Below are 27,013 nucleotides of genomic sequence, written 5' to 3'. Positions count from 1 at the left end.
GTGCACTTGATAATGAATGACAGTTGAATATGTGGAGCCCTTTCTCCAACAAAAGTTTGTGGGGCTTGATGCCGGTCATTGAGGGGAGAGAATGTGTAAGTAGTAGTTCTCCTACATCTAACAACCAACAAGATTGCGTGCATGGATTACTAATGTGATATTTGGTCTTGTTTGTTTCTAGATGCACTTGATGAGCAGGCTGAGCTATACCAATTTCTGCTTGAGATAGTGACCAGTAAGATCCCATAGACTGTTAGAGGAAGCTTATTTTGAAGGTTAGTAGAAACACTATAGATGCCTACATGTATCTTTGTTAAAAATTGGCTACGTGAGAGTAGGACTTGCTCTCTAAGGGTTCCCTACAAATGTAATTAAGTATCTATATACTATATACTCCTTTCACACGGACTTCCTTTCACACCGATCACCTGCCACCCTACCTAAAACCTCTTTCCTCATTACCTTAGCCAGCTTCATCCTGACCCACAACTTCTTCACTTTCGAAGGCCAGACATACCAACAATTAAAGGGAACAGCCATGGGTGCCAGAAAGGCCCCCTTGTACACCAACCTATTCATGGGTCGCTTATAGGAAGCCTTCTTGGTTACCCAGGCCTGCCAAGCCAAAGTTTGGTACAGATTTGTTGATGACATTTTCATGATCTGGACTCAGTGAAGAACAACTCCAGAATTTCCTCTCCAACCTCAACTCCTTTGGTTCCATCAGATTCACCTGGTCCTACTCCAAATCCCGTGCCACTTTCCTTGACGTTGGCCTCCACCTGTCCAATGGCCAGCTTCACACGTCCGTCCACATCAAACCCACCAATAAGCAACAGTACCTCCATTATGACAGCTGCCACCCATTCCACATCAAACGGTCCCTTCCCTACAGCCTAGGTCTTCGTGGTAAACGAATCTGCTCCAGTCCGGAATCCCTGAACCATTACACAAACAACCTGAGAACAGCTTTTGCATCGCGCAACTACCCTCCCTACCTGGTACAGAAGCAAATAACCAGAGCCACTTCATCTCCTCAAACCCAGAACCTCCCACAGAAGAACCCTAAAAGTGCCCCACTTGTGACAGGATACTTTCCGGGACTGGATCAGACTCTGAATGTGGCTCTCCAGCAGGGATACGACTTCCTCAAATCCTGCCCTGAAATGAGATCCATCCTTCATGAAATCCTCCCCACTCAACCAAGAGTGTCTTTCCACCGTCCACCTAACCTTTGTAACCTCTGAGTTCATCCCTATGAAATCCCCAAACCACCTTCCCTACCCTCTGGCTCCTACCCTTGTAACCGCCCCCAGTGTAAAACCTGTCCCATGCACCCTCCCACCACCACCACCTACTCCAGTCCTGTAAACCGGAAGGCGTACACGATCAAAGGCAGAGCCACGTGTGAAAGCACCCACATCATTTACCAACTGACCTGCCTACACTGTGAAGCATTCTATGTGGGAATGACCAGCAACAAACAGTCCATTTGCACGAATGGACACAGGCAGACAGTGTTTGTTGGTAGTGAGGATCACCCTGTGGCTAAACATGTCTTGATGCACGGCCAGCTCATCTTGGCACAGTGTTACACCGTCCGGGTTATCTGGATACTTCCCACTAACACCAACCTGTCAGAACTCCAGAGATGGGAACTTGCCCTTCAGTATATCCTCTCTTCTCGTTATCCACCAGGCCTCAATTTCCGCTAATTTCTAATTTCAATTTTCCGCCACTCATACCTCACCTGTCTTTCAACATCATCTTTGCCTCTGTACTTCCGCCTCGACTGACATCTCTGCCCAAACTCTTTGCCTTTACAAATGTCTGCTTATGTCTGTGTATGTGTGGATGTATATGTGTGTGTGTGTGCGCGCGCGCGCGCGAGTGTATACCTGTCCTTTTTTCCCCCTAAGGTCAGTCTTTTCTGCTCCCGGGATTGGAATGACTCCTTACGCTCTCCCTTAAAACCCACATCCTTTCGTCTTTCCCTCTCCTTCCCTCTTTCCTGATGAAGCAACCGTTTGTTGCGAAAGCTTGAATTTTGTGTGTGTGTGTGTGTGTGTGTGTGTGTGTGTGTGTGTATTGACCTGCCAGCACTTTCGTTTGGTAAGTCACATCATCTTTGTTTTTAGATATATAAGTATCTATATAGTTCATCCATCCCATGAATCTAGAATCTCGGCAATTTTTTGCCTGTTATCGACATTGATATTGGCAGTACATCGGTCCCTCGACCTGTTAGTCTATCAAACCTAGTAAGTCCAAAGTCAGATAAAGGATCAAACCCTTTTTTCGTATGCTTTGTGCTAAGTTTCATGATTATAGGTCAACAGGTTTTTATGCGTAACTTTGTGAGTATAAAAATGTGACATAAATTGTCATATCTTTTGATTGCATCAACTTAGAATTTTATGTTTCATCATCTCCAAGGCACCATAGAATGACATAAATTTCAACTTCATACCTCTACCTGTTCCTGCAAAAAAGGAATTGTAATAGGTGGACAGACAGCAAATGACAAAAAAAATATTTTGTGTGATACAATTGCAGATTAACACTTAAGATTTTTTCATTTATGTGTGCTTTTAAAACTTGCTTCTTGACAAATTTCATGATTCTGGCTCAACAGAAAGTCCCCTATAGGTTTTGATGAGTGAGTTTGCAAGTATTGAAATATGTGACATAAATGGCCGTATCTTATTTCATTGGATTATAAGCTTACAGTTTTTACACTGCCAAGGGACCTTAGACCTAAGTAACAAATTTCAACTTAATGCTTCTCTACGTGTTTCTGAGAGAGGGAGGTTCTTAACGGGTGCCTGAATGGAGACAGTCAGATAAGAAAAGCTAAAAAAAATTCTTGTTGTGGTATAATTACAAATTATTCTGTAAAACAGTGTTTTGGCGTATTTCATGATTGCAGGTCAGCTGGAGGTACTGAATAGGTTTTGATTAAGTAGTTTCTTAGGATCAACACATGAGGTGTAAATGGCCTCTTTTGATTGTATTGACTGAGAAGCTACAAATTTTTACATTGCCAAGGAACCATGGACTGTACCATGATTCATCTGTCTGTTCCTCGCCACGCGGGATTAGCCGAGTGGTCTAAGGCACTGCAGTTGTGGACTGTGCGACTGGTCCCGGCAGAGGTTTGAGTTCTCCCTTGGGCATGGGTGTGTGTTTGCCCTTAGGATAATTTAGGTTAAGTAGTGTGTAAGCTTAGGGACTGATGACCTTTGCAGTTAAGTCCCATAAGATTTCACCCGCATTTTTTTGTCTGTTCCATGGGGTTTTTATACAGACAGGCAAACAAAATTATCCTTAAGGGTTCTCTTTTTACAGGTACATATACAGAGTACTAAACAGAAATGCATGCCAAAGAATCCAGCTTCTGACGGTAGCATCCTTTCGGAAAACGATTAATTCTTCTCTTCCCCTCTGCTCAATGTTTCACACTCATTAAGATAACTGTAAGAGACAGTCTTGGAATGTTCCATTTATTGTGTGTTATGAGATATGTGGCCAAGTAGTTCAGTTTAAATACTTATGATTAATTTATTCAAAACACTAATCTGATAAGTCTAGAACAGTGCCAGTGAGATATTTTGCGCAGGAATGTTGTCAGTGCGTGCCATGAGGAATGGGAGAACAAAAGGTGTCAACTTTTTGTGTTGGGATGAGAGAGCAGCAAACAGATGACGTGTATTGAATACATTTGGAAGAGAAATTGAGACATTGCATTAAGTGAGATTATAAATGCAATGCAAGGACAGTGTCGTAACCCACAATTATTTGTGCAGGGGGGGGGGGGGGCATTTCTCTGCTGCAATCAATCTGCGTGTGCACAGCAAGTGGATCGATGTTTTTTCATTAAATCATGGGAGCATTGTCACGGAGGAGGATTAGTAAACAGGAAGCGAGACAGATTTCAGTTTCAGTACTAGAAATATGTTGCCTATGTTCTCATGTCTCAGTGGTTATTTTAAAGTATCTTCCCATTGGATACGAAACTGAGGCATTGCTGACCTATGAGCAGTAGATAAGCTCCACCATGACTGCCGCTGGCCCCGATTTAGACTTTACCCCACCAGTCCATTCTTACAACTACTTTATTCTAGTTACATAGGACAGGTCAGACCTGTTTTGCAGGCTAGTTCATAAACCCAGCAGATCCCCTCGTGTGCTGTATTGTGTTGAGTCACAGTAGCACTCACAATAGAATGCTCTCACATCTCGTATACCGATATCGATCACAGGTCGAAACTAGAGTACTTTCGGGTTGCGAGGAGATGCAGCGACATTTTTGTCCAGTGTTTCGCCTGCAAATAGGAAGTGTTGGGGTGAAACGATAATCTCTATTGGTACCGTATTACTTGTACTGTGTCTGTCCAGTAATGATGTCCTTCATTTAACATCATTTATTTACTGTTGTGATGAATTAAGTGAGAAATAATAAAGAATTAATTACTACAAAATGTAATGTGTAAATAATTAAGGAGAGCATCTACCAAATAGCAGAAGTGTTGAGTTGTTGACAGGCATTCACAAAAGAGTAAGAGAACTAGCTAGTGAAAGTACACTGTTCCAGAGACCTTTTGAAGTCTCAAACATCTGTGACATACGAGGACTGAAGTGACGAATGAAAACTTATACCACAGTCGAGACTCGACGCTGGGTTGATGTGCTAAGTGCCACCTTGGCACAGTAGCCTTACACCACTGCACAGACTACCCTAGCACATCTCTCTCCTCAATCCAAATTCGCCCCTCCATAATTATTAGTCCTTTGACTGCTGGAGACGCACCATCTGCTTGGCGCGGTGTAATGCGGCTACTGAGCTGTGTGCCGGGACCGGATCAGCCTGCGCTGCCCGATCCGCCCTGTGCCCGAATACTTCTCGGTTGATTAAGTCTCGTACAGAGCTAGTGTGAATTTATGGCGACTTCGAGCTGTAATACCTCGGGCAATAGTTTGTACAGAAATCAAATTTGGCTGTCTTGTAAAATTTCATGTGTTCTCTTAAGAATAATAATGAAAAGAATTTTACCAGCAATATTGAGCCAGAAAATTGTAGGCCAAAAATGTAGGCACTCAAAAAAATTTTGAAATTTGGTTTCTTGCATCTCCTGAACTAATGCTATGACGAACATGAAACTTGGCAGGTAGTAGCCTAAGAACACAAGGTACATAAGTATAAAGTTTCATTTCTGTAGCACTTTTTACAGTACTGAATTAATTAAGTGCAAAATTGAAGATTTTGTAAAAATGTCAAATGTGTTATTTTCATTCTGATTTTGCTAAAAAAAACTATGCTCTGTAAAACATACGTAGCTGTATAACTGGAATGAAAGTTGGGCGCAAAAATCAGGCCTGAGAACAGTGTAAACTTTGGATTTGCATATCTAGTAGAGTGAATGCATGATGAAAATGAAATGTACAGTGCAATAGATTGACAGCACAACAAGGAATAAAACTTTCTATATTTGATACTTCTTTTACTAATACTATTTTCTATTGATGCTTCAAAGCTAGTTTCATTTGAACAACAAATTTTAAGCCCCCCGCCCCCCTTCCCCAGAACAATGAGTTTGATCAGAGACATTTAAATGTTATGGAAAACAGGTTTTGTACAAGTAGACCGAGTGTGATATCTATTTGACTACTAAGGATAAAAGAATATAATTGTCCATGTTACATGTTAATAATTTAAATGTATCGTATGTGTTTTGTTATACTAGTGCAATGTACTCGATGTAATTACATTTGCCATATGAAGTACTCAGGCCTCATTCGAATAATTTTACACCTGTTGCATCTATTTCCCATCCTTCTTCTCAATCCAGGCTTTGGACCGACACTGGCGAACATAAAATTAGGTTTATATTTTTTTACATTTTTGCCTTTTTTTAGTAATTCATTCAAAAGTGTCAAATTTTCTCAGATTTAGTTCTCAATGATTAGTAATGCTTCTTTGTATGATAAGTCTCAAAGCAGGGTGCAACACATAATAGAACGTCACAAGTTTTGCATTGGTATCTAGTTTCCCAGTGCACTTTGTTTCGTGCAAACCACGCATCTGGATATTAGCATACTTTTCTGCGAATGTTTACTCACAATAACAGCCGGAAAATGTCTCCCTATGAATCTCGGAGAATTCTTGTTGTCATAGTGCCTTCCCCTACCAGCTTTTCTCCATTCTGTAGCATGTTTTTCTACAATCTCCCTTAAGAGAGAAAGGTGAAACTGTGAGTGCCATTTTTCGCCCTGTTACCGACTGGTGGAGAGCATGAGCATTAAGAATTTACAAATCCGCAATGTGAAAAAAATGTTTTTTTATACCATTTCATAGTCTTACGCACTGATCCCACTGCGCTCAGTAACATGGCACAAAGGTCAGCTGCACCCATACTCGAATTGTAAGCTACAATACATTGCAGTTTCTTTATTTTTTCATCAGTATGTCTGTCAGTTTTCTCTGTTTCAACCATTTGTGTTGTGCGACTTGTGACAAACATGTACACCTCGTATCGCACCACTTGATAGCAAGGACCTTGTCAGTGGACTTAAACTCAGTTTCTCCTAGTGCAGTTTGGCATGTTACATCTATTCTTACAAACAGTTCCTTATGCGGCTGTTCCATTGTTGGGAAGCCAGAGGAACTGGTTCCGGATGGAGTACCAATTATCGACATACAGAATATGACCCTGTTCCAAATACGGTCCCATAAGTGTTGCCACTACGTCGTCACTTTTCCCCAAATTGTGGAACCCAATTTCTGTTGTTGGGTGTATATATACAATAAAATCCAAAGTATACCCACTCTGACAGTCACACAGTACAAATGTCTTTATTCCTAATCTATTTTGCTTGGTCGGAATAAATTCCTTAAAAGATAAGTCTTTTGAACAGCAAGATACTTTAGTCTATACAGAGCTTGTGATGTGGGCGAAATGAATTACAAAATGTCTTAAGAACTTTAACAATCGTCCTAATTTTAAATAGACTGTCACCTCCAGTACTCTGAGCTATCACTGAAGTATAACATTCTCAGAAGTAGACAAAACGGTCTCATGACATAATTTCACTGAAAATTGGTGTGTTCAAACGTGTCTGGACCAATAATCGCTTAATTTTAACTTCTTAACTTGCGCCATTAGAAGGCTAACACCAACAAAACAATACATTTCCTCAAATCCAGGTCTTTCCAGTTTAACAGTCGAGAATTTACAGATTCTGTAGTATTTTCTCTTGCGTAAATGTAAAAACGATATGTTTCATCTGCCGCCATAAGTATAACAAAAAATGAAAGAATGCTTGGGTCAGTATCTAATTGACATTTGTGTCCTGATCTTGAGTCATCGAAGTAACATTTTGACAGCTTGAAATCAGTTTATTTCCAGTCATAAGTGTCACTTTATTGCGCTCTTCTCCAAACCGTTTCAGTGTCACTTTCTGATTCCTTGGATTCAGAGGAACTGCTGACTGTAATTCCTGCTCTCCCCTCTTATGTAAAGGGCTGAGGACTACAGCTTCGAGATTCTGTTGAAGACTCATCGCTGCTAGCAATGACAGATAATTCGCACTCACTGTCTCTTAGTATATTCAGGATTTCTTTATCTGTGCAACCACGGCGATGTAACATTTCTCACATAGAAAACAAGAAAACTGACTGAAATACAGGGATCGAAGTCGAATTTTCAAAAGAGGGAACACAGCAACAAACATATGTGCACTCTTGAACTATGCAGTCAGACCACTGAACAGCTACTGGAAGAGCAGCACGGAAAGACAGCTCTGTGTGTTTACCGCGTCTGTAGTGCTCAGGTGGCTGTGACTCAGCGCGCCTAAACTCGTCCCTAGTGGTGGAAAGGCTGGTGGCGCGGTACACGTCAACATAATCTTAGTGCTGTAGGGAAAACCCACACTTATATGTTTCACGCATGCCAGGGGAACGGCGGGGAATGAAGAGTTAACACATCCCCAGCATTCAAAGGGTTAGTTTTGCACTGCTCACAGTGTTAACTGGTGCATCGAGCATGTGTCAGCTGGCTACATCTTCCTATATTGCAGAGCTGATTGTTACTGAAGGCAATGATCACAGAATTTAACCAAATATATATATTCCAAGGTGCATTACCGAACTCATTTTAGATGGAAGAAATCGGGATTTGTGTGGTAAGTGTTCCTGCCTAGTGTGCAGGAGATCCAGCTTTGAATTCTGGCCTTGATACAAATTTTCTTTTGTCCCTGCCCCATCTCTCCCTCCCTCCCTTCCCCCCTCCCCCCGCCCCATCTCTCCCTCCCTCCCTCACACACACACACACACACACACACACACACACACACACACACACATTGTGCTGTCTGGGCACACAATGTGAGTATTGCTATTTCAGCAGGTGGACTGGAGAGGGGTGGGGGTTTGTCAAGTGAGTGGGTAGAGGGGGAAAGAGGCAATAGGAGAGGTGGGGGCGGGCATTTAGTGACTCTTGAGGAGGGCAGCATGTTTACTGGCTGTGAATGCATTAGGGAGGTGGCAGGTGCTTGGGCAGAGATATGATCTACGGGTACTAAAGCTGGTGTGGTTTGATGCACGATGATATCTTTGGTGGGGACAGAGGAAGGGCAGATTGTTGGGTGACAGATGTGGAGACACTTCATTAATGGAGACTGATAAGAGGAGGGTAACAATTACCTGTATAGTTTGGTAAAGCTGGTAGTGGAGGGGAGGATCCAGGCAGCCCATGTCACAAAGCTTGTTGAACTCTGTGTGGTCAACTTTGTTCTTGACTACAGCTTGGTGTTGCACATTAGTTCTGGTAGTCAGCTGTTTGTCATGTGGACATATAAAGCTATGCATTGATACCAGTAGAGTTGGTGTATGACAAGGCTGCCTTCAAAGGTGGCATTGCATCTGATGGGCACCGTTTGGAATTGGAACAGGAAAGTGGGAGGTAAGAGTGCTACCAGAGGAACACACTCTAAGGTGGCTTGTGGAGTATGGATGTAGAGGAATTGTATCCAGGTACCAATGTATGTGAATTGGTGTTCGGTTTCCACCAGTGGATAAAAGCCCTCTTTGTATCTTTCCTTCCATTATCCACTCCAGCTACACACCCATATTGCTCTTTGTCTAGTGTTGTCTACCAGTGTTCCATCTCAAGCTTTTTGTACACACCAGAACTCGATGGAGATCTGTCTTTGTCCACCTGATGTCTTTTCACCTGGCTACGTGTTCTGTCCCCTGCATTCCATTTTCTTTACACTCATTAGTTAAATTATCCACTCCTAGTATGTTGCCTGATCAATTTTCAGGTTTTGAATAGTTGTTGCATCTGAAGACCATTTTCTTTGCTATGAGTCAAAAGGGTAATGAATAATTGTGAATTTTCCATTTTCAGACCTGTGTGAATCTTAGTTTTAAAGAAAAGTTTGTTTACCAGAAGCTCGGCTGCCTGTTTCTGTAATGTTCTTATCTTGCTACTCAATGTGTCGATTATGTGAAATTTGCTAAAATTGTAATATCCTGCTTTATCACATCTCAGTTCAGCATCTGTGTGTTTAGTTGTCATGGAGTTTGTACTTCGAATTTCACTTCACCAATGACATTACCATGTCGACCATTGGAACGGTGGTATCTGATATGCTGCAGTGTGTTGTCACAATGTCTAAATACGTGTATTGCCTGTAGGTTAGGAAGTTAGGTTAATTTGTTAGTGATAATTGAACATTAGTCTTCTAAAGATGAAATAAAGTGTGCACCTTCATTTAAGAAAATGTGTGTGGGACCTGTGTTTAAATTATTTAGTGACACACAATTCTTGTCTTGTGAAACTCTTGTGTTGAGTGCTCCAGTGTGTGCGTATTTGATTAAACGAGTGACTCACCCTGGCTTTGTATGGGTAACAGTATGTATCTGTGGCCGGGAAACTTGTCCGGGGTAGAGCTAAAAAATAAGGAAGTGTTCTTAAATATCAAAGCTAACAATTCCTGTGGATCCATAAGCGAAGAACATTCATGTGCCTTCATTCAATAACATGGAAAATATTCTACTGAAACATATTCAACAGCTGAGAAATGGAAGCATTCTTTTGAGTAAATTTTGGAAGCACGAATTCGGGCAAAATTAGAAGGAAGAATGAGGGAAGAGCAACATAGCTTCAGAACAGGAATGTCCACGGTGGATATAATTTTTGCTGTAAGACAACTGCAGGAACAGCATGCTGAATATGGAATAGATCTACTAATGTCCTTCGTGGACATGGAAAAAGTGTAGAAGTAAAGTGTGGAAAGCCCTGGAGAACAGAGTAGTGGCAAAACAGATTATTTGGACGTGTGAGCTGTGTGAAAGTAGGAGGAGTGAGTTCAGTTTGGTTTGAACAGAAGAATGGCTTGAGGCAGGGAAGTGCACATTCACCATTACTCTTCATTGTAGTGATGGATGATATAATGAGTACAGTAGCACAAGTAACTGATGAAGGAAAGATGAAAGCTATGGTGTTTGCAGATGATCTGATGATTTGAGGGAATGAGGAGGAGGAAGTAAAAGAGCAGTTGGACATATGGGAACAAACAGTACAAGAATGTGGGATGAAATTTAGTATAAGTAAGAGTGAGATGATTATCACAACAAGAAAAGAGAGAACAGCTGGAATAGCAATTGGTGAGGAACAATCGAGGAGAGTTGAGTTTCAGGTACCTAGGAAGCCTGATACAGAAAGATGGAAAAACAGAAATAAACGAGCAGGGGAGAAAAGCAGAAGCATTTCGGAAGTGTGTCAGAAGCCTGATGTGGAGCAAGGATGTAACCCAAATCAGTAAAAACGTTATCTACCAGTCATACTATGTTACAACATATGCATCAGAAACCTGGGTTATGAAAGGAAGAGAGAAAAGCAAAGTACAAGCTAGTGAGATGGAATTCTTGAGAAACAGTATTCGAGTGACAAAGGGGCAGGTTAAGAAATGAGAGGATCATAGAGTTAATGAAGGTGGAACCATTACAGGAGGAGATAGAGAAATCAAGACAGAGATGGTATGGACACTTTAAGAGAATGGAGGAGAAGAGGATACCCAGGAGGATACACAAGATGAAACTGGAAGGAAACAGACCAAGAGGAAGACAGAGACAGGTGGCTGAAAGGAGTAGAGGAATGCATCCAGGGGAAAGAAGATTGGATCAAGGTGAAGACGGAGAGATGGTGGCAAGACAGATGACAATAGAGGCCTATGTTCCATACAGACCTGGTCAGAGGCTGGAAACTGTCCATGATGATGATGATGTGCAAATATATGGGCAACAGGAAGCAAAATTGTACTTATTGTTGACCTATGCCCTGTACATGTCAATGAAACACAATTTCTGAGGAGTGTAGATCATGTATTCCTTCCTCTGAACTGCACGTCATCTGGGTGTTGGCAAATACACTCTGATAAAAACAAGTACAGAGTAGTAGTTGTGTAGAAGTCAGTTCCATTCTTTGAGAAGAAGGCAGTGATAAGATTCAGGTTACTGCAGGATATGCGTTTGTTTGTTGCTGCATGGAATTTTGTAACACAACAGACTGTTAAATTGTTACACAAAGGCTAGCTGTGGTACATCAGTTGCAGTTGAACATGAAATTGTTCCAGAACAATCTCACGGCGATATGCTGGAAAGATGAAACAAACTAGACTGCTTAATTTTTTTTAGGATTCCATACCTCAATTGATAAAAACGAATCCCTTACAGGATCACTTTGTTGTCTGTTTCTCACTGTCCGACAATTAAAAACCCACCCCCCCCCTGCGGGTCCGGGGATTAGAATAGGCCCGAGGTATTCCTGCCTGTCGTAAGAGGCGACTAAAAGGAGTCCATCCCCCTCACGGGGGTAGTTAGCGCCTGCGTCCGGAGACGGACGATCTTCACGACCTATAATCGTGGTCTTTTTGGTTTTAAACTTCTCGTTTCTTCCTTCCTTTTGTTGGTCCCTTTCTTTGCTCTTCTCCACCTCACTGTCTTCCTTACTCTTTCCCTTGACTTCTCCTTGCCTTCTCATTGCCTTTTTCTCCTTGCCTTCTCATTGCCTTTTTCTCCTTGCCTTCTCATTGCCTTTTTCTCCTTGCCTTCTCATTGCCTTTTTCTCCTTGCCTTCTCATTGCCTTTTTCTCCTCGCCTTCTCATTGCCTTTTTCTCATTGCCTTTTTCTCCTTGCCTTCTCATTGCCTTTTTCTCCTTGCCTTCTCATTGCCTTCTTCTCCTTGCCTTCTCTGGTCTCCGCCTCGGCGTTTGAGACAGTCTGTCCTCTTTCTCCCTCTCTCTCTTCTTTTTCCTCTTCTTCCTTCCTCCCTGTGCGTGTCTGAAGGCCGACCCACGCGTTCGCACGCGTAGCCGGTGACGGGGTAACGCGTAAGTCCCCGCCCTGGGTAGACATGTAAGGCACGCGCGTACCCCCTGGTAAAGGCCAGGCCCGGGGAGGGGTGATTGCCTGAGCTGATACCTTCTGACCATGCCGATTGGTCCCTCCGTCTGTTTCTCGGGAGGTGTGACCTGAGGTGTAAACATTCACCTAAGGCGGGAGTGCCCTCTGAGAGGGTCCCCACAAGGAAGGAGCGCGCCATCGGAGACGCTGGCAATCATGGGGGATTCCTCCGCAATGGATTCTACTCCATCGCTTTCGACTTCGACCCAAAAACGGAAACGTGACCAGCCAACAGTGACAAAAGTACTACCGCCTGCCCCACAGTTCCTCGTAGTTTCTCGCACTGAGGACGGAAAGGATTTTTCCTCTGTCAACCCTTTTGTTATTCAGAAGGGCGTTGATGCCATAGCTGGATCTGTCAAATCTTGTACCAGGTTGCGTAACGGCACCTTATTACTAGAAACTGAGAATGCCTTTCAGGCACAAAAACTGCTTCGGGCCACCCTCCTATACACGTTCCCTGTCCGGGTGGAGGCCCACCGAACTTTGAATTCGTCTCGTGGTGTAGTGTATACTAGCTCCCTCGACGGATTGACTGACGAGGAGCTTCAATCTTTCCTCGCTGAGCAGGGCGTGACGGCTGTCCATCGGGTCATGAAAAAGGTCAACAACGACCTTGTACCGACCCGGACACTCTTCTTGACCTTCGATAGTGTTAAGCTGCCATCGCGCATCAAGGCGGGCTACGAGGTTATTTCTGTTCGCCCCTATGTCCCGACACCTACGCGCTGCTACCAGTGTCAGCGTTTCAATCACACTCGACAGTCTTGTTCCAATGCGGCTAAATGTGTCACTTGTGGCAGGGATGCCCATGAGGGTGACTGTCCACCTCCGTCTCCTCATTGTGTGAACTGTCAGGGTGACCATGCCGCATCCTCCCGCGACTGTCCTGTCTATAAGGACGAACGTTGCATCCAAGAAATTCGTGTCAAAGAGAAAGTGTCAACCTCGGCTGCTCGCAAGCTATTGGCTAGTAGGAAGCCCACGCTGCTCCCAGCGGGGAAATATAGTACTGTCCTCGCCTCTCCTCGGACTACCCGGGAGGTCGCAACCCAGACATGCGATCTGACCTTCAGCACCACGGTCGTCCGTTCGGCCAGTGCTAAGATCGCGCGGTCGACGTCTCCTCTTCCTCCCATCACACCACAGACACCAGCCACTTCCTCAGCTTCTGCTAAGTCGAAGACACCGAAGTCAGATGCACGGTCCTTCAAGAAGGAACCATCCCGTGCAGACTTCCTCTGTCCCTCGACCTCCCAGCCTTCGACCGATACTTCCACCAAACGTCCTTCCAAAAAGGCGCATAGGAAGCACAGTTCTCCTTCCCCGCCACGGCGCATCTCTTCTCCTGCGCCACCCAGCGGTTGCCGCCCCAGGCCGTCATCCGTTTCGCCTGGCCGCACCGCCGGTAGCCGTACATCTGGCCGTTCACCGGCGGAGGAAGCTCCCCCTCCCGGCCATCCTCCCGAGATGGCCGATGACCCTATAGACCCCATGGACGATGACTGTCCGCCTACTGATAGCGGCGGCAGTGCTCGCTCGAAGCCAGGCCCTAAGCGGCCTTCGAGGTGACCCCTTCTCTCATCTTCCTTTTCTTACGATGGCACTTATTCACTGGAATATTCGCAGCATTCGCTCCAACCGAGAGGACTTGAAGTTGCTGCTCCGCTTGCATCGTCCGCTCGTCGTAGCCCTCCAGGAAACGACGCTACGCCCATGCGATCACATTGCCTTGGCACACTACACCTCTGTGCGTTTTGACCTACCCCCTATGGTAGGTATCCCAGCTCATGGAGGGGTTATGTTGCTGGTCCGGGATGATATTTACTACGATCCCATCACGTTGCACACCGGCCTGCAGGCAGTTGCCATCCGCATTACTCTCCCCACTTTTACGTTTTCCTTTTGTACCGTTTACACTCCATCGTCATCTGCCGTTACCAGGGCAGACATGATGCAACTTATTGCTCAGCTACCTGCACCAGTTTTTGTTAACTGGAGACTTCAATGCCCACCATCCCCTTTGGGGTTCTCCAGCCTCCTGCCCGAGGGGCTCCTTGTTAGCAGACCTTTTCAACCAGCTCAATCTTGTCTGCCTCAATACTGGCGCCCCTACTTTTCTTTCGGACACATCTCACACCTATTCCCATTTAGACCTCTCTATATGTACTCCCCAACATGCACGCCGGTTTGAGTGGTATGCACTTGCTGATACATATTCGAGCGACCACTTCCCGTGTGTTCTCCATCTCCTGCAGCATACTCCCTCTCCATTCTCCTCTAGTTGGACCATCTCCAAGGCAGACTGGGGGCTCTTCTCTTCCAGGGCGACCTTTCAGGATCAAACCTTCACAAGCTGCGATCGTCAGGTCGCACACCTCACGGAAGTCATACTCGCTGCTGCTGAATATTCCATCCCTCACCCTACTTCTTCTCCACGTCGTGTACCGGTCCCCTGGTGGACTGCAGCATGTAGAGACGCTTTACGTGCTCGTCGACGTGCTTTACGCACCTTTAAACGCCACCCTACAGTGGCGAATTGTATTAATTATAAACGATTACGTGCTCAGTGTCGTCGTATTATTAACGAAAGCAAGAAAGCCAGCTGGGCTGCTTTCACAAGCACCTTCAACAGTTTTACTCCTTCTTCTGTTGTCTGGGGTAGCCTGCGCCGGCTATCTGGCACTAAGGTCCACTCCCCAGTTTCTGGCTTGAAGGTCGCGAATGAAGTCCTTGTGGCCCCTGAGGCTGTCTCCAATGCCTTCGGCCGCTTTTTCGCCGAGGTTTCGAGCTCCGCTCATTACCACCCTGCCTTCCTCCCCCGCAAACAGGCAGAGGAGGCTAGGCCACCTGACTTTTGCTCCTCGAATTGTGAAAGTTATAATGCCCCATTCACCATGCGGGAACTCGAAACCGCACTTGGCCGATCACGGTCCTCCGCTCCAGGGCCTGATTTTATTCATATTCAGATGCTGAAGAACCTTTCTCCTGCGGGTAAAGGTTTTCTTCTTCGTACATACAATCGCATCTGGATTGAGGGACATGTTCCCGCATGCTGGCGCGAGTCTATTGTTGTCCCGATTCCTAAGCCGGGGAAGGACAAGCACTTGCCTTCCAGTTATCGACCTATCTCACTTACCAGCTGTGTCTGTAAAGTGATGGAGCGAATGGTTAACTCTCGATTGGTTTGGCTGCTTGAGTCTCGACGCCTACTTACAAATGTACAATGTGGATTTCGTAGGCGCCGCTCTGCTGTTGACCATCTGGTTACCTTGTCGACCTTCATTATGAATAACTTCTTGCGGAAGCGCCCGACCGCGGCTGTGTTCTTTGATTTGGAGAAGGCTTACGACACCTGTTGGAGGGCGGGCATTCTCCGCACCATGCATACATGGGGCCTTCGCGGTCGCCTCCCTCTTTTTATTCGTTCCTTTTTAATGGATCGACAGTTCAGGGTACGTGTGGGTTCTGTCCTGTCCGACACCTTTCGCCAGGAGAATGGGGTGCCACAGGGCTCAGTTTTGAGCGTCGCTCTGTTCGCCATCGCGATCAATCCAATAATGGATTGCCTCCCAGCTGATGTATCAGGCTCCCTTTTTGTGGACGATTTTACCATCTATTGCAGCGCGCAGCGTACACGTGTCCTGGAGCGCTGTCTTCAGCGTTCTCTTGACCGTCTTTACTCCTGGAGTGTCGCCAATGGCTTCCGTTTTTCTGCCGAGAAGACGGTCTGTATTAACTTCTGGCGCTACAAAGAGTTTCTCCCACCGTCCTTACGACTTGGTCCCGTTGCTCTCCCAATCGTGGAGACAACCAAATTTTTAGGCCTTACCTTTGACAGGAAACTTAGCTGGTCTCCACATGTGTCATATTTGGCCGCCCGTTGTACCCGTTCTTTAAATGTCCTCCGTGTTCTCAGTGGTATGTCGTGGGGAGCGGATCGAACCGTCCTACTTCGTCTATATCGGTCGATCGTCCGCTCCAAGCTGGATTATGGGAGCTTTGTATACTCCTCTGCACGGCCATCCATCTTACGCCGCCTCAACTCCATACAACATCGGGGTTTACGACTTGCGATCGGAGCATTTTATACCAGTCCCGTAGAGAGTCTTCATGCTGACGCTGGCGAATTGCCGCTCACTTACCGGCGCGATATACTGCTTTGTCGGTATGCCTGTCGGCTACTGTCAATGCCCGACCATCCGTCTTATCGTTCCTTTTTTGACGACTCTCTCGACCGTCAATACGGGTTGTATGTCTCTGCCCTGCTACCCCCTGGAGTTCGCTTTCGTCGCCTCCTTCAACACCTTCATTTTTCACTCCCTGCAACCTTTCGAGTGGGCGAGAGCCACACGCCACCTTGGCTCCAGGCTCAGGTCCGCGTTCACCTTGACCTCAGCTCGCTCCCAAAAGAGGTCACCCCCAGTTCGGTCTACCACTCCCGTTTTTTGGAACTTCGTTCGAAGTTCATCACCATGACTTTCATTTATACAGATGGCTCTAAGACCAATGACGGGGTTGGGTGTTCCTTTATAGTCGGGGCACAAAGTTTCCAATACCGGCTCCATGACCATTGTTCGGTCTTCACAGCTGAGCTCTTTGCCCTCTACCAGGCTGTTCTTTACATCTGCCGCCACCGACATTCTGCTTATGTCATCTGCTCAGATTCCCTGAGCGCCATCCAGAGCCTCAGTGATCCGTACCCGGTTCACCCTTTCGTACACCGGATCCAACGCTCCCTTCAGCGGCTGGTGGACGTCGGTCCGCCGGTTAGCTTTATGTGGGTTCCCGGCCATGTCGGTATCCCTGGGAACGAAGCTGCAGATGCCGCGGCCAAGGCTGCGGTCCTCCAGCCTCGGACAGCTTCTTGTTGTGTCCCTTCGTCCGATCTTAGCAGGGTCATTTGTCGGCGCGTTGTGTCGCTGTGGCATGCCGATTGGGCTGCACTTACCGACAACAAGCTTCGGGCCTTAAAACCTCTTCCCGTGGCTTGGACGTCCTCCTCACGCCCTTCTCGGCGGGAGGAGGTCGTTTTAGCAAGGTTAAGGATTGGACACTGCCGGTTCAGCCATCGCCATCTGCTGACGGCTGCGCCGGCGCCGTTCTGCCCATGTGGGCACTTGCTGACGATTAGACACATTTTAATGTCCTGTCCCGATCTTAACCAACTGCGCCTCGATCTTAACCTGCCTATTACTTTCGATGCCGTTTTAGCGGATGACCCACGAGCAGCTGCTCGTGTTCTTTGTTTTATCAATTTGACACACCTTGCTAAGGACATTTGATGATGCTGTTTTTTAATCCTATGCCTGTCAGTCTGTCTTTTATCGTGTTTTCCCTTTTAGTTGTTGTTGTCAACTTGTGCCTCGCGGTGCATTTTTAGAGTAGTCAGGGCGCTAATGACCATTGAAGTTGTGCGCCCTAAAACCACAAAAAAAAAAAAAAAAAAAAAAAAAAAAAAAAAAAATTAAAAACCCTTTTTCTCATGAACAGGTAGACACATGAAGCTGAAATTGTCACCTACTAAGATATACAGTCCCTTGGTGGTGTAAAAAAAAAGTATAGCTTTGAAGTCAATGGAACCAAAAGATGCGGCCATTTGTTGCATATTTTGGTATGTCTAAACTCACTCGTTAAAACATATAGGATTCTTCCCATTGACCTGGAAATACGAATTTGGAAGGAAGCAAGGTTTCACAGTACAACCAAAGGAAAAATTGTTGCTTTGTAATTTTATCATACAAAAATAGTCATTTGTTATGTGATGTCAGGAATACAATTAAAACATTCTTGAAAGTCTCAAGTCCTGGGACTGATATTTTTCCAATATCAGTGTTAACAGGCAAAAGCCATAAAGATGCTGGGGTGGAATGAGTGAATTGTCTGTACATGAGTGTTCATTTGGTACTCTTTCTGAGACTCCCAAGTCACACCTGGCCAATTTTTTAAAAATAAAGGGCGTGTTCTGTGGAAAGTGTAATAATTGTATGTTTGCTGCATTTAAATTTTTAGCAGTGGAGATTGGTAATTTGTAATTAAATAGAACTTACATCACCCGAACATGCTGCCATCACCTGAACATGCTTGAATTGTCATTCTGTCACTTCATGTGTACTGTGGGAAAAGCCCAATTTAAGGAAAAAAGTGTGGGTCCCCAGAGATTTATGTAAAGGATTTTACTGTATGTCCTATTTTAATTAGCATATGGAGTGAAATCTTGTGACAGTGATGGGAACTGCAACATACAGTCAACCTGACTGCAACGTGAGGTATATTCGAAATTTGGCTGCATGCCAGCAGGCCCGACTACTAGCACTGTCCGGCGTGACTACATTTTGCATGTGACACTGTGACGTTTTCCACATTTCTCTCCATATACCATTAAAACATTCTGTACGAAAAAATGTATCCTGCGTCTCAGGTCTTGTAGGACATTGCTGGTAGCTTGGACCGGCGTGATGCTATACTCAGGCTTTATATCTATCTCGTGTGGGTGATTCCGAGTAGTTCTGCCTGAGCAATTTGCTCACTCTCCACAAGCAGTCTGTAATGGACATAGTATGTGTAAATTTGTGTATTTTTATAATAAGAAAACTTATATTTTACTAGTCGAGATATTTATTTGCAGTACAAAAGTGTATCTGTATTGTTGGTAATAATCTGAGGACAATCAAAATTTACAATCTTCTAAGGCAGTTTTAAAAAATTTGAAAAAAGAGTATTTCCTACTTTAATTTTTGTGTCATATCTGAGCTCTGCGTATATCGCGCAATGTTACAGCATGTTCATTACACAAATGTTTGACAATGAACACATGTTTTTTGCATCTTACAAGGGAATCTCCCCATCGCAACCCCCTCAGATTTAGTTATAAGTTGGCTCAGTGGATAGGCCTTGAAAAACTGAACACAGATCAATCGAGAAAACAGGAAGAAGTTGTGTGGAACTATGAAAAAATAAGCAAAATATACAAACTGAGTAGTCCACGAGCAAGATATGCAACATCAAGGAGAGTGTAAGCTCAGGAGCGCTGTGGTTAGCGTGAGCAGCTGCGAAACGAGAGGTCCTTGGTTCAAGTCTTCCCTCGGGTGAAAAGTTTTCTTTCTTTATTTTCGCAAACTTATGATCTGTCTGTTCGTTTATTGACGTCTTGTGTTCACTGTGATGAGTTTAGTGGTTGTGTTTTGCGACCGCACCGCAAAACCGTGTGATTAGTAGACGAAAGGACGTGCCTCTCCAATGGGAACCGAAAACATTTGATCGCAAGGTCATAGGTTAACCAAGTCCTCCACAGGAAAACACGTCTGATATTCTATACGACACTGGTGATGGCATGCGCGTCACATGACAGGAATATGTTGTCGACCCGCCTAACTTGTACACTTGGCGAATGGGTATAAAGATTCTTCTACCTTGCCCGATTTAGGTTTTCTTGTGGATGTGATAATCACTCCCAAAAAGTGATGAAAACATAAGAGTTTGTCACATAAACTGAAAATAAGAAATTAAACTTCTCACTTGTGGGAAGACTTGAACCATGGACCTCTCGTTCCGCAGCTGCTCACGCTAACCACGGGACCACGGCTCTACTGAAGTCACATTGTCCTTGATGTAGCGTATCTTGCACATGGACTACACAGTTTGTATATTCTGCTTATTTCATAGTTCCACACAACTTCTTCCCGTTTTCTCGGTTGATCTGTCTTCAGTTTTTCAAGGCCTATCGACTGTGCCAACTTATAACTAAATCTGAGGGGGGTGCGATGGGGAGGTTCCCTTGTTAGAATGGTTTGACATACCATTTGGCTGGTTTATTTGCTACGTACATACAGAACATACAGCGATGTCAAAATGCTTACTATGTTTCATGGATCGTTAAATTTTCTCACCGATAATTCGGTTATCTAGTACTGCTCATAACAGCTCAAAAAATGTCAGGAGATTGAGAGCTGTGCCGTCTTTTTCCCACACTTCTTGTACATTCAAATGGTACATTTTAATAATGCAAGCACGTGCGCACACACACACACGCGCACGCACACACACGCACACGATTAGATTTTCGATTTTTCTAATGCGAATATTGATGTATGTAACTGTCAGTCAGCATTTCTTCACGTGCTGAAACGATAAAACAGTCCATGATATTTTTGGAATGTTTTGCCTTAGCTTTTACCCTTTGTCTACCAATATTATGAGAGCATGTCTTCACATTGGAATGACCTGGATTGTAACTTTCCCCTGTTTGTCTCTTTGCTTGATTGAAACAACTGACATAGTGGTTGGATGAAAAACCTCTCTTGATCTTCTTCTGATGACTGTTCTGTCTTGGTACAGTGGTCATTGTGTTTGCTGTCTGTCACTTTCAGTATTATTGGCTCTAACTGATGCTACTTCAGTATCTTCTTGTCCGTATATCTATAAAAATCAAAAAAAAATGTTAATTTATTCACTTCTGATATACTTAGCATTGTAAATAATACAAACACAGTAAACAAAGAGCAGTACACACAAAATGACATATGAATAGTGAAATACACTCTTGGAAATTGAAATAAGAACACCGTGAATTCATTGTCCCAGGAAGGGGAAACTTTATTGACACATTCCTGGGGTCAGATACATCACATGATCACACTGACTGAACCACAGGCACATAGACACAGGCAACAGAGCATGCACAATGTCGGCACTAGTACAGCGTATATCCACCTTTCGCAGCAATGCAGGCTGCTATTCTCCCATGGAGACGATCGTAGAGATGCTGGATGTAGTCCTGTGGAACGGCTTGCCATGCCATTTCCACCTGGCGCCTCAGTTGGACCAGCGTTCGTGCCGGACGTGCAGACCGCGTGAGACGACGCTTCATCCAGTCCCAAACATGCTCAATGGTGGACAGATCCGGAGATCTTGCTGGCCAGGGTAGTTGACTTACACCTTCTAGAGCACGTTGGGTGGCACGGGATACATGCGGACGTGCATTGTCCTGTTGGAACAGCAAGTTCCCTTGCCGGTCTAGGAATGGTAGAACGATGGGTTCGATGACGGTTTGGATGTACCGTGCACTATTCAGTGTCCCCTCGACGATCCCCGGTGGTGTACGGCCAGTGTAGGAGATCGCTCCCCACACCATGATGCCGGGTGTTGGCCCTGTGTGCCTCGGTCGTATGCAGTCCTGATTGTGGCGCTCACCTGCACGGCGCCAAACACGCATACGACCATCATTGGCACCAAGGCAGAAGTGACTCTCATCGCTGAAGACGACACGTCTCCATTCGCCCCTCCATTCATGCCTGTCGCGACACCACTGGAGGCGGGCTGCACGATGTTGGGGCGTGAGCAGAAGACGGCCTAACGGTGTGCGGGACCGTAGCCCAGCTTCATGGAGACGGTTGCGAATGGTCCTCGCCGATACCCCAGGAGCAACAGTGTCCCTAATTTGCTGGGAAGTGGCGGTGCGGTCCCCTACGGCACTGCGTAGGATCCTACGGTCTTGGCGTGCATCCGTGCGTAGCTGCGGTCCAGTCCCAGGTCGACGGGCATGTGCACCTTCCGCCGACCACTGGCGACAACATCGATGTACTGTGGAGACCTCACGCTCCACGTGTTGAGCAATTCGGCGGTACGTCCACCCGGCCTCCCACATGCCCACTATACACCCTCGCTCAAAGTCCGTCAACTGCACATACGGTTCACGTCCACGCTGTCGCGGCATGCTACCAGTGCTAAAGACAGCGATGGAGCTCCGTATGCCACGGCAAACTGGCTGACACTGACGGCGGCGGTGCATAAATGCTGCGCAGCTAGCGCCATTCGACGGCCAACACCGCGGTTCCTGGTGTGTGCGCTGTGCCGTGCGTGTGATCATTGCTTGTACAGCCCTCTCGCAGTGTCCGGAGCAAGTATGGTGGGTCTGACACACCGGTGTCAATGTGTTCTTTTTTCCATTTCCAGGAGTGTATATACTTACGTCGACACTTACGGAATGAGCTAAATGCTGCACAGCGATGACCGGCCCAACCTGATGACCTCTGCTAGCGGCACCTGCATACTGACCTTACGATGACAGTTTGTGTGGGTCGGAGGATGGGTAAAACCCATGAGAACACTAGGGATTGTTGACAGAATGCAGAATGTCTCAGAATTTCTGTGAGCAAAGTACAGTGAGTGCTCGCAGATTAAACAGTAACAGTGTATATAAGAATTTTTCATTTTTAAGTTGCTACTTCAATGACAGCAAATAAACAAGTACATAATAATATATGTATAATAATGATGATGATGATGATGATGATGATGATGATGATGATGATGATGAAGCGAACACTTTCAGTGAAGAAGTAAATAAGCATTTGATGACCAATATCTTGAAAACAATACAGTAGATAGTTTATTAAATAAATAATAGTAACTTCTCTCTCTAGGTTTTATGATGACAATGAAGCAATAAATAACCTTTATTTGTAGTTTTTCGCTTGCCAGTTTTTAGTCACAATGGTGAAATTCCATCCGGCTCCCCACTGTCCATGTTGCTAGAATCAGTGCCAAAACAGTCTTTGTTGGTATCACTGAGACAAATCATTTGCTATTCATGGTCACTGATGTCATTGTCTATGCTGCTCAGATACGTTTTTTGACATGTTTGACCTTTTTTCTCCACAAGTTGCTTCCACATGAGTCTCGTGCAACAGACTTTTTAACTCTGCTATTGTAACAAGAAGTCCTTAATAGTTGTTGTTCCTTATGTACCATCTTCACATGACTGCATACGAAATCAGTGGTGGCAGTGATATGGCGGCAGATTAAAACAGTTTGCCGGACTGAGACTCGAACTCGGGACATTCCCCTTTTGAGGGCAAGTTTTCTACCAACTGACTACCCAAGCACGACTTGTGACTTGTCCTCACAGCTTCACTTCCACCAGTACCTAATTGCCTAGCTTCCAAACTTCATAGCAGCTGCAAAACTTGGAAATCACAGTTTTAATTTGCCAGGAAGTTTCATACCAACACACTGTTGACTGCCTAGTGAAAACCTCATTTTAAAAGTGGAATGGTCCCCAAAAATCGAAACAGAATATTTTGCACTGCTATTTTATAATTTAATGATAACAAATGTGTGGAAGGTGATATTTTTGAACACCTGTGCCATTTCAAATACCGTTGTGGTGATTTGTCTAAAATACCGTCAACGAGAGGTACTACGAAAATTGATCTGGGGAAAGAACTACAACAAACAAAAATGCCAGAACAGACTTATGTTAATGTTGTAAAACAGATTTTTTCCATCTACTATGACAGCCTTTATGGTAGAGAAAAAACCCAACATATAAATACCTTGTCACTGATTAAATAAAGAAAAATGAGCGGCTTTTGCCTACAGCATTGCAGTGATGTCGTCATACACAAAGAATTTATTGCCAGAAAATGGAAATAATTAGTACTGTGAAGAATTAAGTTCTTTCAAGCCACCAGAGGTAGAGAATGTGCGAAGATTGTGATTTGCATCAGGCGAGATTTAAAAATAACAGTTAAAGCCAGACAGACAAGGACAAACTGCTGAATATGATTCACAGCTTTACAGAATCAAGGAGAAGGTACACTCTAAAAAATAAAGATAACCACAATGTCAAAAACAGCCCCCCACACACAAAGTTCTTAATGGTGATCTGCGGAAATGTTTGTCTACACCATTCTTACCATTTGGATGTAAAAGAAGTTTCAGTACTAAGCCACTTTCAAATCTGTCAGGATACACACACATATTGAGAACAGAATGTCACTGTCAGTCCCTATATCGTAATTATGATATCACATACTATTTTAATATGACAACAACAATGGTTGTAAGAAACTAGTACATTTACAAATAGGAGAGTAGCTACTGATCCATGGAGGTGCCCTCAAACTTGATTTTAAAAAGTGGGTCCCAACATCACTAAGAAAAGAACTGGAGGACGGTAGTCAAAACATTGTCTATGATGTGGACTCTTGCAGGGCACACATCAGGGCTGTTTCTGCTGCTTATGTATGCTGAAGCAGGATGATTTGAAAGTCATCCAATTTTTGAACTAAGTTTTGTAACTTAAGTTTCAGTGAAGTATTTTATACTTAATTTTCATTTTGTCTAATTTTTTGTTGCCCGTAGCTTAATGTAATGTAATGCATACATCTATTTTTTTTTCCTTCTGTTTCTTAGGTATATTGCCACCACTAAGTCAAAATGATTGCAGTGGTGGTGAGGTCAAGAGTCAGCTAGAGTTGTAGTCATGTGATTGGCTATTGGCAATAATTGCAAACTTGTTGGAGGCATTCGTGACGTTCATAATCGTAAGTATTTCTGAGATCACATAATATGTAATGTATATAAAATAATGCTGTTATTGTGTGTTTCTTCTTTATTGGTATTTTCTAAGTATCAGAATTTTCTAAACCACAGCATAACAAAGCACAGTACCATGCGAGCCCGTGGTACACGGTGCAGGTTGGTTATGCTCTCAAAAAACAAAACTGGCAACACCGGAACTTCGTGTCACATCTGGCAGCAATTGCTGCATTAGGATGGGTTTGCACCCCCCTGGTTAGCACCTCCTGTTTCTCACTCTCCATTTATTAAATTGGTAACACTGCCAACTTGAAACGCGTACACCAGGTGTGAAGTTTCAGCCGCCTGGATATAGATGTTAGTGGAGTAGTTTTCATAGCCAGTTGTCAAAAAATATTTATAAATTACATACCGTAACCATTCTTGTGAATGAGTCTATTAGTGGAAACCATATCAAAATTCCTACCGTAGTTCTGAGATTAGTCCAAACATACAAACTGCAGCAGGCAACTTTATTTTGTATTTGTATCGATAGATACTCGAGGGGTTCCATGTTTTCTAGAGCCACATCTTCTGTCTCTACTGTATATAATGTCATGCGTTATAGAAGTTGATACGCAAGCATTTGTTTTATCAGGTGCCATTTTTGATTGGCTAAATGTCTGAATACCAGTCTGACAAATAAATGACTTTGAAGTGCAGCTTGTACTGTATGTCAAGATGGCCTTTATGAAATTCTTGTCTCAATTAGATAGTATTTGGACTGACTGACTGCTAACTGTGATCGACATGGGCCCTAAGCTGTAGGAAGAATTGGTGTAGGGTAACTGCTATTTATATCTTCACATCTGTGCTGGTTTTTTATGATGAAATCGACAAGCTATTCGAGAATTAGTAATGAATTGAAAGGAATATGAAGAGTAGTCGGTAAGAAAGTGTGCGGTCATTGGCCTGGTTATGTGGAATCTGGAGACGAGATGATTTGGGAATGTAAAATCTAATCTGCAAGATTACAAAATGTTCATCACTTGGTTCAACTCATTTTTAACGTAATTTCGACAACACGGTAAGCGGTTTATTGCAAATGAATTGTGGAATGAAATGAGATATGTTTAAGTGTGGGATTTGAGGTAGTGATTCTCATCTGAAATGACGCATCAGATCCTCCATAGAGTGCTTACACATTGAAATGTTGTACACAGATCATTTTGGACTGCGAGATGTGGTCGAGACATTACTGTACGGTCTATTAGTACCAAGTGCTAATAGACCCACTGCTACAGAGGTGTTCCTTGCATTCCAGCTTTCATTACTGCTGTACTGCTCACCAAAAGCTGGTGCCTGTGCTGAGAGATGGCGTTCCAGCAGATATGAAAAACTTATCTGATTTTTTGAAAACTAAAGAAATTTGATTTTTGCACATCCTACAGTCTATCTTCACTCAATAAAGGACTGAATTCATTTTCGTTATCCATTATACTTTACTGCACTGCATCCAGTTAAGTAAACAAACATTGCACAAAATTTTATAGAATTTTCAAAGGTAAAAATGCATTGCACAAAATTTGTATATGGTTGGTCTTACCTCATACATTGTAGTGAATTTTATTTAAAATAGTGCTGAATGATACCATTCTAGAGTAATTGGGTTTTATTTATGAAGGACAGTTGTGCACGATGTCCCCATTCACACCTTTGCACATTGCAAATTGTGAGGTCATAACAATTATCATTTCTCATAAACAGTTCAAGATATGGAAATGAGGTTTTTCACAACTGATAGCGAGCAGTGAGGCAGATTGTAAGATAAGTACTCAATTTTGTCATTCACCACGATACGGAAGTAACACATTTGTAGCAGTGAGAGGTAGGCAGCTCAGGATGCATTTGGATGTGCACAGCACTGCAGGAAAACACAAGCAGTGCTTGTATACATCTCCACAACATCTGGGGAGTGGTGTAGCAAGATATGTATACAGGCCCATAGCAGCGGAAGGATTAAGGCATCCACAGCACCACTTCAGGGCACGTTCATTTGTAAACTGGGCTGTTTTCATGGGGTATTGTTTTTCTTAACAATATACTTCCATGTGTTAGCTCAGTCTCATATTGTAATACATACTAATGATATGATCTATTTGATCCTAACAGGATGCGGACTGGTAGTGGTTTTTGCCAGGTCTCGTGGAAGGCATAGGTTTCTTCCGAATGGGGAGTAGGCG

The 27,013-nt window shown here is 44.1% G+C and overlaps 1 long non-coding RNA gene across 1 annotated transcript; it reads left to right on the top strand.

Moving 5' to 3' along the window:
- LOC126108975 (uncharacterized) lies at positions 1-27,013 on the top strand. Its single transcript, XR_007523670.1, has 4 exons — positions 1-95; positions 182-275; positions 24,666-24,796; positions 26,943-27,013. It is a non-coding gene; the product is annotated as an uncharacterized LOC126108975 (long non-coding RNA).

Source organism: Schistocerca cancellata, chromosome 11, assembly GCF_023864275.1.
Source record: "Schistocerca cancellata isolate TAMUIC-IGC-003103 chromosome 11, iqSchCanc2.1, whole genome shotgun sequence".
Taxonomy (NCBI): domain Eukaryota; kingdom Metazoa; phylum Arthropoda; class Insecta; order Orthoptera; family Acrididae; genus Schistocerca; species Schistocerca cancellata.
Note: the sequence above shows the minus strand (reverse complement) of the source record. Positions and strands in the feature narration are given on the sequence as shown.